Below are 11432 nucleotides of genomic sequence, written 5' to 3'. Positions count from 1 at the left end.
GTGCACGTATTGCGCTCCTATGCTTAGCGAAAGGATTGGCGACACTAAGTGACCCATACACAATGCGATGACGGTTGACTGGTGTTTTCTGCTGGTCCTTTTGACACGTCAGTGATTCCGGCGGCATTCTCGACCCCAGTGCTTACGCTCTCTGAATGACCGCGCCAGTCATGCGCCGATCATGCGCAGAAGAGCTCTGGAGTCGAGAATGGTTCGGAGGGAGCCAACCCAATCCTCAGGTTTTGCGCCTGTACTCACTTCGTTCAGCGGATATACATAACACCCCCATCGAACCTCTGCGGGGGAGAGCGCATGTGAAGTACGGCGTCTGAACCGGGCCTAAGAGTAATTTGATGTTAGTGGAAAGGTACCTGGTCAAATATTTGGGCAGTTTGGATCAAAACAAAGATAAATCTTCGAATCGAGAACTGCATTTCAGCGACCACTTGGTCGAATTTCTGATGTTTCGTCTGAAGATACCCTTGGATAAACTATTTTCGAAAATCATACTTTAAAGTTCCAAGGTATTTTATTTTTAGCGAAAATTGAAAGAATTTGAAATGCGGCCTAGGTGCGGTCACTGACCGATGAAAACCGCGAACATTTATGTCAAAGGACGAAGCCCCCGTTCATGGTGTGAAATAACCCAATGAACTTGAAACTTTACACAAACCTAGACCAACGATCTCACAAGAAAATTAACACAACAAACATTCCAAACTCGCTGGCTGTTTTCTAAAGCATGAAGGTTTGTGTACGCTACTCAAAATGACCTTAAAAAAAACGCTTATTTTCATTTAAATAAAAGTGTTTCTGGTATGTAATTTTTTTTCTAAATTAATCTAATATCTCGAAAGACGAAGAAAAGAACTTTATTTGTACCAGGTTTCAAGCTCTGATTCAAACTCTTTCCCACTTAGAGAAGATCGAATATGGGTGCGATACTTGCGGCTCACAATTTACGTCACGAATTATAAGATCAAAAACCGATTCACAAGTTCTTTTAAAGTTCTTTTCTTCGCATTTAGATTGCAATATACTCGTTAAAAGAGCTTAGGTCGCGAGATTCCTTGACCCTCTCATGTTCTGCAAGGATTTTCCTTTTCCTCCATCGGACTATCGAGGTCTACAATCATTTGGGTGGAAGATTTTCAAACAGTTTGCGAAATCGCGCCTTGAAGCTGTTTTTTTGCAGCTCCAAAATTAGTTACCCGGCCGGCACGTAGGATAACAGGTTCCGTGTGAACACTGAGAGAACAATCCCGGCTGGCTCGATTTTTGTACCGAATCCATTTGTAACCGGTCCAATCTCGGCAAATTAAACGGAAATAGTGGACGGAAAGTAGAGAAAGACACTTCTGAGAAAGGGGAAATTAAACCCGCCATTTTACTAACGTCGGCACAATGAAGCTATCACGACTTAAATTAACTTCAAATACGTGTTAGTGTAAAGTTCAGAGAACAACCAACGAAAGGGGAGGGGAGGTGGAGGGATCGAAGCCTGCATCTAACTGATCTCCTTCCATCTTTTTGTGCCTTATTATTTATTTATTATATCTCTCAATTAGTACGCGCGGTGTGTGGTCAATTTTGCGGGCTGTACTTCTCTGTACGGCTCGCTAAATTTGTTCCTTTTCCGCGCGCCTGGTTAACCTCAAAAATATAATAACTATTTTACTAACCTCGTTTTCCCGGTCCGTACTGTAAGTTACACACCCTCGTTTTCCCCCGTTGATTTATAAATGAACAGGAGAAAACTCGGTCCGTAACTTACAATACTGTTCGAGAAAACGAGGTTAGTAAATAGGTATATTTATATATTTTCTTATTGCTAGTTTCACTTGCCATAGTTTGCGTTAATGGTACCACATATCATACGCTATTTCACGAGCCTCTTAAAATAATGTTCCCGAAATATTGATGCTGAGTATAAGAACCAGTCGGATATTTTTGTTCAATTCAAACTTAAAACACCATTGTGACTGTTCCAATAAAAGGAGAAGTTGGCATGACGTGTAGGAATTAAAATGCAAGAAAAGTGAAAAGTCCACTGACACATTCAAATCAAGCAGCATTCGGTCTTAACAAGTAATTCGTCCTTCCCAGTTGTAGTTAAGGCTTTCGTTCATGTGTTGTTTTGAACGAAAGTGAATACTGTACGATTCGCAAATTAAAGTGCCAATAAAAAATCTTGTGTCATGGAATCTCATCACACAAAATCACCCCCAAGACAGAGTCAGGAAAGAGCTCAGGGAACGAGTATCCATTGAGCGCCACTTTAATTAAAACAGGGTGGCGGGAAAAAGTCCGTACAAAAGCACATTCGTATTACACCATCCTTTTCGTTATCAAAGGAGTCGTTTCTTTTGTGTTCACTTGTCGTCTTTTGTTTTGTTCCTTTCTTTCAATCGACCCTTATCATACCTGTCATTAAGTTTCCTTTGTAAAAGTTGACGAATTATTACTAATCATTTGCCAAACTTTGTTCACGCTAATTGTTGGACCTTAAAAGGCTAACTAGCTTGCATGGCGTGTTGGAATGCACGAAACATGAGGTTTTTTTGCATATGATATATTCAAATTTAGCAGTATTCGAGTTTGAAAAGTTATTCATTCAGATTGACGGTTAACTCAGATCTTGGTTTGTGAACGAAGATGAGTGCTGATCGATTCGCAAACTTGAAAGTTACCAGTGAATCCATCGCGTTCACCGGCCTTCTGTGATTCAATATATCAAAGAAAGATAAGTATTTTTGTTCTTGTTGTTGTTATCCAAATTTATAGGTTTAATCTTGAGTATGTTATAATGTAGATTGCAGGCTAACTTTCTTGGTTTACTTGGATTTCGCTTGGCGTCACTTGCAAGTTTCCTTCTTCTAGACCAGGCAGGCACACCGATAGACGTAAACGGCACTCCACATTTACCAAAAGATTTAAATCCTGGAATCTGTGGTGGAATTACGTGATTCGCGTTCTACCGGCCCAGTGAAGTGTTAACAGCCAACTCTGCGGGAGCATTTGTGATGTTTGCTGAGGACTCGATTAACGCAGCACATGACGTGGTTTCCGGATGGATCCTCAGTTGCAAAGAGGACAGAAGGACGGTCCTCTAAATAATAAAACATACTGGAAATTTGCAGCCCGTGGGCTGTCTCAGGTCTCTTCGTTTGTCTACAGGAATCGCCAACAGAACGCATGTGACAACCTCAAGCGTGATGCACAACAGCAGGTTTTCCTTTAAGAGTTTCTATAAAAAGTGTGTTTTTGTTCGATCTTGTGCTGATTCAGTTGCATGGCCAAATTCTTGTTAATAGTTTTACTTGGATGTTCTTTGCTCGTATGAACAGTGACTAAGTTTTCCTTGTGGCACACAAAAACGACAACAAAACAGACAGAACAATAAAACAGAGCTAAAACATGCTGTTGTGCATCACGTTGAAAAAAACGAATACACTATGGAGTGGGCACAGGAAAAAATGGTAAACTAGAGGCGCTTTTCATTTGTCCGAACTGGCTGGCCAGACTGGTTATTCCGCTGGATAAAAACATCATTTTCAAGCACTAGCTCCGGTGCTAGACCTTCTGAAATTACTTCAAGAATCTTTAGAGCTAACTCTTCAAAATTTCTCGTTCTATTTTCAAACTGATCGACCAAGGTGGTCAGTTCTGGGAAATGGAAAGCACTTTAGTATATAAGGAAAAATCAGCGCTTTAATAACAATAAAAAAGATTGGGAAGAAAGAGTACTCGGAGATATTAGTGACGGGGAGCCGCGAAGACCTTCATGGGAGTTTGAAATTAGCGATAAGGAGCTATCAATGGTTAGAACTTTTCTGGCGAACTATTTTTTGGACAAAACATTTTAGTAATGACCTTAGTGTTTATGTTGAAAATTATGAACCCTTTTCCATTAAGAACTGGGACGTTTTGGGGATTCACCTTAAGTACTTTTGCAACAAGCCACCCGTCACTAATATACCTGAGTACCTACTCAAGATCAGCCAACATTGCTCCATGGTAACCCATACTGGCAATTGTCGACCCTACAATATAGGTACCCATGGACCAATATTGGCCAACATAGGCACACATGAACCAATAATAGCATATATGAGTATGCAAAGATTAATATTGGCCAATATGGGTATCCATGAACTAATATTGGCCAATATAGGTACCCAGGGACAATTATTGGCCGATAAGGGTAGCCATACACCAATATTAGCCAATAAAGATAAGCAAAGACCAATATTGGCCAATATGGGTACCAGGGGACCAATACCAGCCACTATGGGTACCCATGGAACAATATTGGCCAACATGGCTAACCAGGCACCAATATTGGCCAACATAGGTATCCGTGGACCGATATTGGCCAATATGGGTACCCAGGGACCCATATTGACCAATATGAATATCCAGTGACCCATATTGGCCAATATGGGCACCCAAGGACCCATATTGGCCAATATGGGTACCCAAAGACCCATATTGGCCAATATGGGTGCCCAGGGACCGATATTGGCCAATATGGGTGCCCAGGGACCCATGTTGGCCAATATGGGTGCCCATGGACCCATATTGGCCAATATGGGTCTTTGGGTACCCATATTGGCCAATATGGGTGCCCAGGGACCGATATTGGCCAATACGGGTGCCTAGGGACCCATATTGGCCAATATTGGTACCCAGGGACCCATAATGGCTAACATGGGGACCCAGGGACCCAAATGGCCAATATGGATACCCAAGGACCGATATTGGCCAATATAGGTGCCCAGGGACCAATATGGGTACCCATGGACCAATATTGGCCAATATGGGTACCAAGAGACCAATGTTGGCCAATATGGGTACCCATTGACCAATATTGGCTAATATTGGTCCTTGGATACCTTGAGCTCCTCATCATGTTGCATTGCAGAAGTAGTTATTGAATTTTTGTCAGCCAGTCAAACTTTAGGCTTTCGAGTAACCGAGCCGTTCCAACTAGCACTTTCAGGTTTCCAAAGAAGCTTTGTGGCAAACAGAATCGTGCATTTCAATCAAAGTGGGTTTTACAATTTCGTTGGCTTCACTATAATGATCAAAACAATTCTGTGTTTTGTTTCATTCGTGTACAACAGCTGATGCAAAATTAAATCTGCGCGCTGCCAGAAATAAGGAATTGGCCTTTATTTCTGAAGGGTTTTCAAACTGGAGAAAGGCTTTGACTCGATTCAAGGAGCATCAGCTATCTGACTGCCACAAATTGGCCATTGACTACCATATGAACTTTCCCACAACTTGTGGAAATGAATTAGAAATGTTCAACGATGCAGCGAAAAAGACGATGGAGTCTAACCGTATCTGTTTTATCAAGGTTATAGAATGTTTGCAATATCTTGCCCGGCAAGGACACTGATCACGATCACAAATCAAACTTTATTCAGTTGCTAAAACTAAGAGGAAAAGACCGGCCTCTGCTTTTAAAATGGTAAGAAAGGAAAGAAGATAAATACACCTCACACGAGATTTAAAACGAAATAATCGCCATCATGGCAAATTATGTCATCCGTGATTTAGTGTCAGAAATTCGAGGTGGCTTCTTCTCTATCATATGTGCGGAATACACAGATATCAGTAACAAGGAACAATTATCTGCATTCGATGGGTGGACGAGCAGTTAGAAGCCCATAAAGTTTTCTTCGGATTTCTTCGGAGACAATAGTTTCAGCTGTAAAAGATGTGTTACTGAAACTACAGTTACCATTAGCGAACTGTAGGGGACAATGCTATGATGGAGCCAGCAATATGCTCGGCCACAGACTGGTGTGGCAAAGAGAATCCAGGACCTTCAACCGAAGGCTTATCTTACTCACTATCATGGACATTCCCTGAGTCTAAGTTTGAAGGACACTACAAAAAACTGTGAGTTGCTGCCATACACTACAGACACTGCAAAAGAAGTCGTTACCCTCATAAAGATTTCACCAAAGCGGGGAAATCTACTGGGAGAAATAAAAGAAAACCTTGAAGAACCCGAATCTGCAGCCAAGGGCATAATAGGTCTTTGTCCTACTAGATGGACAGTGCGAGCGAGCTGTTTTCAGCGAATCCTGGACGATTACGCAGCTCTTCTTCAGGAGTGGATGATTTCCCTTGATGAGAGACTCCAATCCGACATACGTGAACGGATTATTGGGTCCCAAGCGCAAAAGAACACTTTCGACCTCTTCTTTGGGCTAATTTACAGGCAGATATACTTTGAATCTATTGACTTAATGGTCAATGCTATTGAGCAGCGTTTTGAACAACCGAGCTTTGCTGTATATGCAAAAATGGAGTCTCTTTTAGTTAAGGCCCTCAGCTCGCAGGATAATTCCAGAGAGCTACAGTTCATGGAAATATCTTACGCCGATGATGTCGACGTTGGAATGTTAACTGCCCAGCTGAAAATGTTTGAAAGAGTTACTGAAGGAGAGGGATTTCTTTATGTTTTGACGGCATCGTAGTTAAAATCAAAGAGTTGCCTACCCCAGAAAGAAAAATGATAAACGAAGTTATTTCAGTATGTAAACTTTTATTAGTAAAACCGGTAACAAATGCATCTGGTGAAAGATCGTTTTCCACTGCCCGGCGAAGATTGAAGACATGGCTTCGCTCTACAATGACAAAAGAGCGATTTAGCAACCTGATAATATTGAACTGGCATAAAGAAAGAACAGAGAGACTTTCTCTTGTAGATATTGCTAACGAATTTGCCCACCTTAACGATAACAGAAAGAGAAATTTCGGTATTTTTGAGGAATCTGATACACAGTAAATATCAGCCACTTCCTCAGTTTTTTTTGCTTTGTTCTCATTCTGATTGAATGCAGTGGATGTTAAATCATTTGGATTCCTGGTTTATTTTAGAGTTGGTGTCAGTAAAGGAGATGTCATTGTATGATGGTGAATTTAAAGATCGGAGAAAATAAAGTTAAAGTCGCATTATTTTTGCACAGTCTTGTCTCTACTCTGGTCTGGAACGAAGTGTGCTCCTAACTGTCTTAGGATTAATGTACATGGATTTGACGCATAAAATTTGTTATCTTTCATCAGTTGACGTTTGATGTGTAAGTATCTCAGTGTTGGAATTATAAAATAAAACGTATTGAAGTTAGTGTGGACTTATTTGTTTTTTGATACATTCGCATTTTGGCCTAGTGTGAACATATCTTGGGTGCCCACCAGACCCATCATCACGCATTGTTTTGACCCTATGTAAAAATGGCTGGCATTAAAATATTATTTTCTTTCCATTCAAATTAGCCTTACTGACGTCGTTCTTGAGTACAAAACCAAAAGGATGTTTTACCTTGAACGAGCCGAGTAGGACTAATTTGAATGCAGACAAAATAATATTTAAAATGACAGCCATTTTGCACCTGAGAGTGAGGTTGCCTCCTGACTAAAGATGTTTGTTATTATTATTATTATTATTATTACTATTATTATTATTATTATTATTATTACTAAGCTGAAAAGAGCGGAATGTCTTATTATTATTATTATTATTATTATTATTATTATTATTATTATTATTATCTATTGCTATACCTATTTACCTTTTGGGGTGCAACACAGCGCATTCCCGTGTTTCTTTCCGTGACCTTTCGTGTATTTTCGTATATCTTCGGGAAAAGTCGGTGTAATTTCGGGATAACTCGGTTAGTTTGTTTCTAGTCCGTGGGATGGATACTCCTTGAGATTTGCTGAGGGCTCGTGCTTTCTTCACTGCAACACGGCAGCCATTCGTCTGTTATACGAGGGATTACTTCTATCGATGATTCTTATGTTTTTTTTTTTACTTTATTCCAATGTTTTATTCGATCTAGTTTTAAATTAGACTAGGCAGAAGCCAGAGATAAGAACTCCGCACATTAAAGTGTTTCAGCACTTCAAAACGGTGGGAATCAAGGTGAAGCTAACAGGATTTCTTGGCTTCCAGTTTGTGTCTTTATTTCAAATGCATTTCGCAGTGGCTTTTGTCCGATCTAGTGATTGCGAGAGCCAATAGCATGATGCACGCTAGCAGGTTTTCCTTTTTAAGTGTCTTTTTAAAAAAGTTTGTTTGTTTTTGTGTTCTCAGGTGGCCAAATTTTCGTTGATGATTTAATTGGACGATTTTTGCTCGTGTTGACAGGAAACACAATGTCAAACTGATAGGAAAATAAAAACAATACTAGAATTCGAACATGCTGGTGTGGACTACTCTGAAAAGAGCGGAATCTCTTGCCGACATTCGAAGTAAGAGGTGTAGCTGAGAATCGATGGCAAGACGACCAAAAGCTCGGATAAACAGAGAACTCAGCGCGAAAAATTAACCAAGAAAAACCATTAGAAATGAAACTTGTGAGCAGGTCCCCTTACTTGTTTTTCACGCGTGAGTGTGCGAGTTGTGAGAAGGCTAACTGCGTAAGACGCTCGCTCGAAAATATAACAAGTACCTGTTCGCATGCTACTAGAAAAGAGCTTTCTATGACTGGGTAGGACGGGGATGGGGAAAGAACCTGAAGAGCCACACTAAAGCGGTCCATCAAGATACAACAACAACAACAACAACAACAACAACAATACTGTTGTTTATCCACGGTAAAAATCATCAGGCAATGAGAAAAATTATTAAAAATTAACTTATACTAATAACAAACCTATGGAGCTCTAGTCATAAAGAAGAAATCATGGCAATAATAAAAGGTACCTGCTTTCCATGAATGCCGTGCAATATGCCTAGGATTAACGTTCATGCTTTTGAAAAAAATCACTGCAGCCGGGTTTGAAGGAGGAGAGAGTTCACACTTACCGCAGCTCAACAGGTAGACTATTCCACAGCACCGAACCTCTATAAATAAAAACTCTTTTTGACATAATTGTTTCGGAGGAGTGCCCTCGGAATCCCTAAGAGAATAATTAGAGAATTCATTTCAATAAGTAAACATAGAATGCAAATATTGCGGGCAAGGCCATAAATGATGGGGTAATATATAGACCACTACGTGCCTCTGCAGGTCGATATGAACCATCAGGATCCAATATGCCACCTGGGCCAATCAGTGTAGGTCACTTAGGACCAATATGGATCACCTTAGGCCAATATAGGTCCTCATGGGCAAATGTTAGCTAATCTAAGTCACCATGGGCAATATAGGTCACCACAATATTGGCAAATATGGGAAATATTGGCCAATGTAGCTGACCACAGGCCAATAATGGTAAATACGGGTCACTACGGGCCAATATTGGCAAATATAGGAGACCAATGGCCACTGAGAGGTCGCATTAGGCCCACATTGGCCAGTATGGGTAACCATCGGTCAATATTGACCAATATAGGTCACAACAGTCCAATATTGGCCAATATGGGTAACCATGAGGTAATATTGGCGAATAATGGTCAACGTGGGTCACTATGGGCCAATATTAGCAAATGTAGGGCACCAATGGCATTAGGCCCATATTGGCCAGTATGGGTGACCATGGGCCAATATTGTTCAATACGGATCATCATGGTCCAATATGGGCAATCATTGGCCGCAACTTGCCCATATTAGCCAATAAAGGTCAATTGGCCAGTATGGGTCATTATGGGTCAATATTTACCTTTAAAAGCCATTGTTTGGTCCATTTTATCCCCTCGGTTGTCAATTTTTGCCAATATTTTGTTAAGAATATTCGTAAAAGAACGCTTGTATTTTTTTTTTTCGCGCGAGTGTCTTAAGATGGATTTCCACCACTCTGTAAATTTTACGTGCGTACGGACGAAAATTAGACGGCGAACGTGCGTATTAAGGTAAATATAACACGCTTTACGTTAGTACAGGGCTCCTGGTTAGTGCTAGTAAATAAAGTAAGTTGTTTGCACTGATTTTTTCCGTTTACTCTGGCTTGCCATTCTTCCCTAGCTACACTTCCAAAGTAATGTATTCTACTATTCTGTTTTAGCGTAGAGCACACTAGCATGTTTTAGCTTTGTTTTGTTTTATCGTGCCTGTTTTCGGGTGTTGTGATTTTCTGTTGTTTTATACTATGAGGACAAGTAAGCCTTAGTTACCGTTTACATAAGCAATGCAAAAAAAGCAACACATCAAAATCACCAACGAGAACTTGGTCTCCTGAGTACACAACGTTTTTAATTTAAAAGAAACTTTAAAAGGAATACTTACGAGTGTGCATCACCGCGCTCTTGGCTGTCTTGACTGCCGGCGATTTCTGTAGACATGTACAAACGTATAAACGAAGAGACCTGAGGCAGCCCATGGACTTGACATTTCCAGTATCTGTATGTTTTATAATTTATAGCATGATCAGAGAAGGTTGATGAACAGGAAAGTAGCTCTGGCGGAAGTGAGAGCAGAGTGCCCTGCTTTGTTTAATTACAAACAGGTACAGTAAAACCCGCTGTATGCAGCCACCCAAAACACCAAACTGCCACTTACATTCTAAGATAAGATTATGCATACCTGTAGCAAGTTTAATGTAAAAGCATTCATCAGTGATACATGGGTGATTTTTCTTACCAGAGGTTAATTATAAATACTGTTGGACAAGAATATTGGGCATCCAACAGGCAAATGAGGCCTGGCCTGACTGGGCCTTGACCAGTCAAACGTTTATCCGCGACCACTGTGACCACCTCAACCACAGTGACCACCGCGACCACTGTGACCACTGAGACCACCGACATACCACAGCCACTACCCTTTCTGACCTTCGCAAGTACTGTTCTCTATTAATCGCGATTTAGATTAGTCCTTTGCTTTAACAATCTATCTCATTAGAGCAGAGCAGTTGGGTGATGTGCAAGGACTCTCAGTCAGGGCCTTCAGTTAGCCTGCTTAGCAGTCGTTTCCGTTTCCTTCAAGCCAAGCGGGGCAAGCGCGCAAGGGCATTGGGCAAAAAGGAGCAAAAAAAGTAGGAGCCGGGGGAGGGGCTTCTACTTTTTTGCTCCTTTTTGCCCAATGCCCTCGCGCGCTTGCCCCGCTTGGCTTGAAGGAAACAGAAACGACTGCTACGCAGGCTAGCCTTCAGTAGGCTGTCGTTACCTTTGACGATCGCTTGTGAGTCTTCAAGAAGCATCAATTATTCAAACACGTGAGAAAGAAAGGGAACTTAAAAAGTCAAAAATGCATCTTGGCATTATATACAGACTGTAATGTTAGAGCGCTAGCTTTTTCCGATCGCACTCGGTGGTGCTGGCGCACCATGGGAGAATTCATTTTAAATAGTTTTCAGGCAACCTAGGAAGCAAAACGTTAAGTGCAGCGGGTCGGGACTCGCATGTTTGCATCATTCCCCGGTTAACCTTTTTCTTTCCTGTGCACTTATTGCGCTCCTATGCTTAGACCATGACTGCGACACCAAGTGACCCATATATAACGGAGTGAGGGTTGACGCTGGTCGTATTGACA

The 11432-nt window shown here is 41.1% G+C and overlaps 1 pseudogene; it reads left to right on the top strand.

The window, feature by feature from the left end:
• The first annotated feature begins 4260 nt into the window (after positions 1 to 4260).
• Positions 4261 to 6494, top strand: LOC146470023 (zinc finger MYM-type protein 1-like; annotated as a pseudogene).
• Positions 6495 to 11432: the final 4938 nt, after the last annotated feature.

Source organism: Pavona decussata, unplaced genomic scaffold (assembly GCF_977016875.1).
Source record: "Pavona decussata unplaced genomic scaffold, jaPavDecu1.1 SCAFFOLD_114, whole genome shotgun sequence".
Taxonomy (NCBI): Eukaryota; Metazoa; Cnidaria; class Anthozoa; order Scleractinia; family Agariciidae; genus Pavona; species Pavona decussata.
The sequence above is the reverse complement of the archived record's forward strand: the minus strand, read 5'-3'. Positions and strand labels throughout refer to the sequence as shown.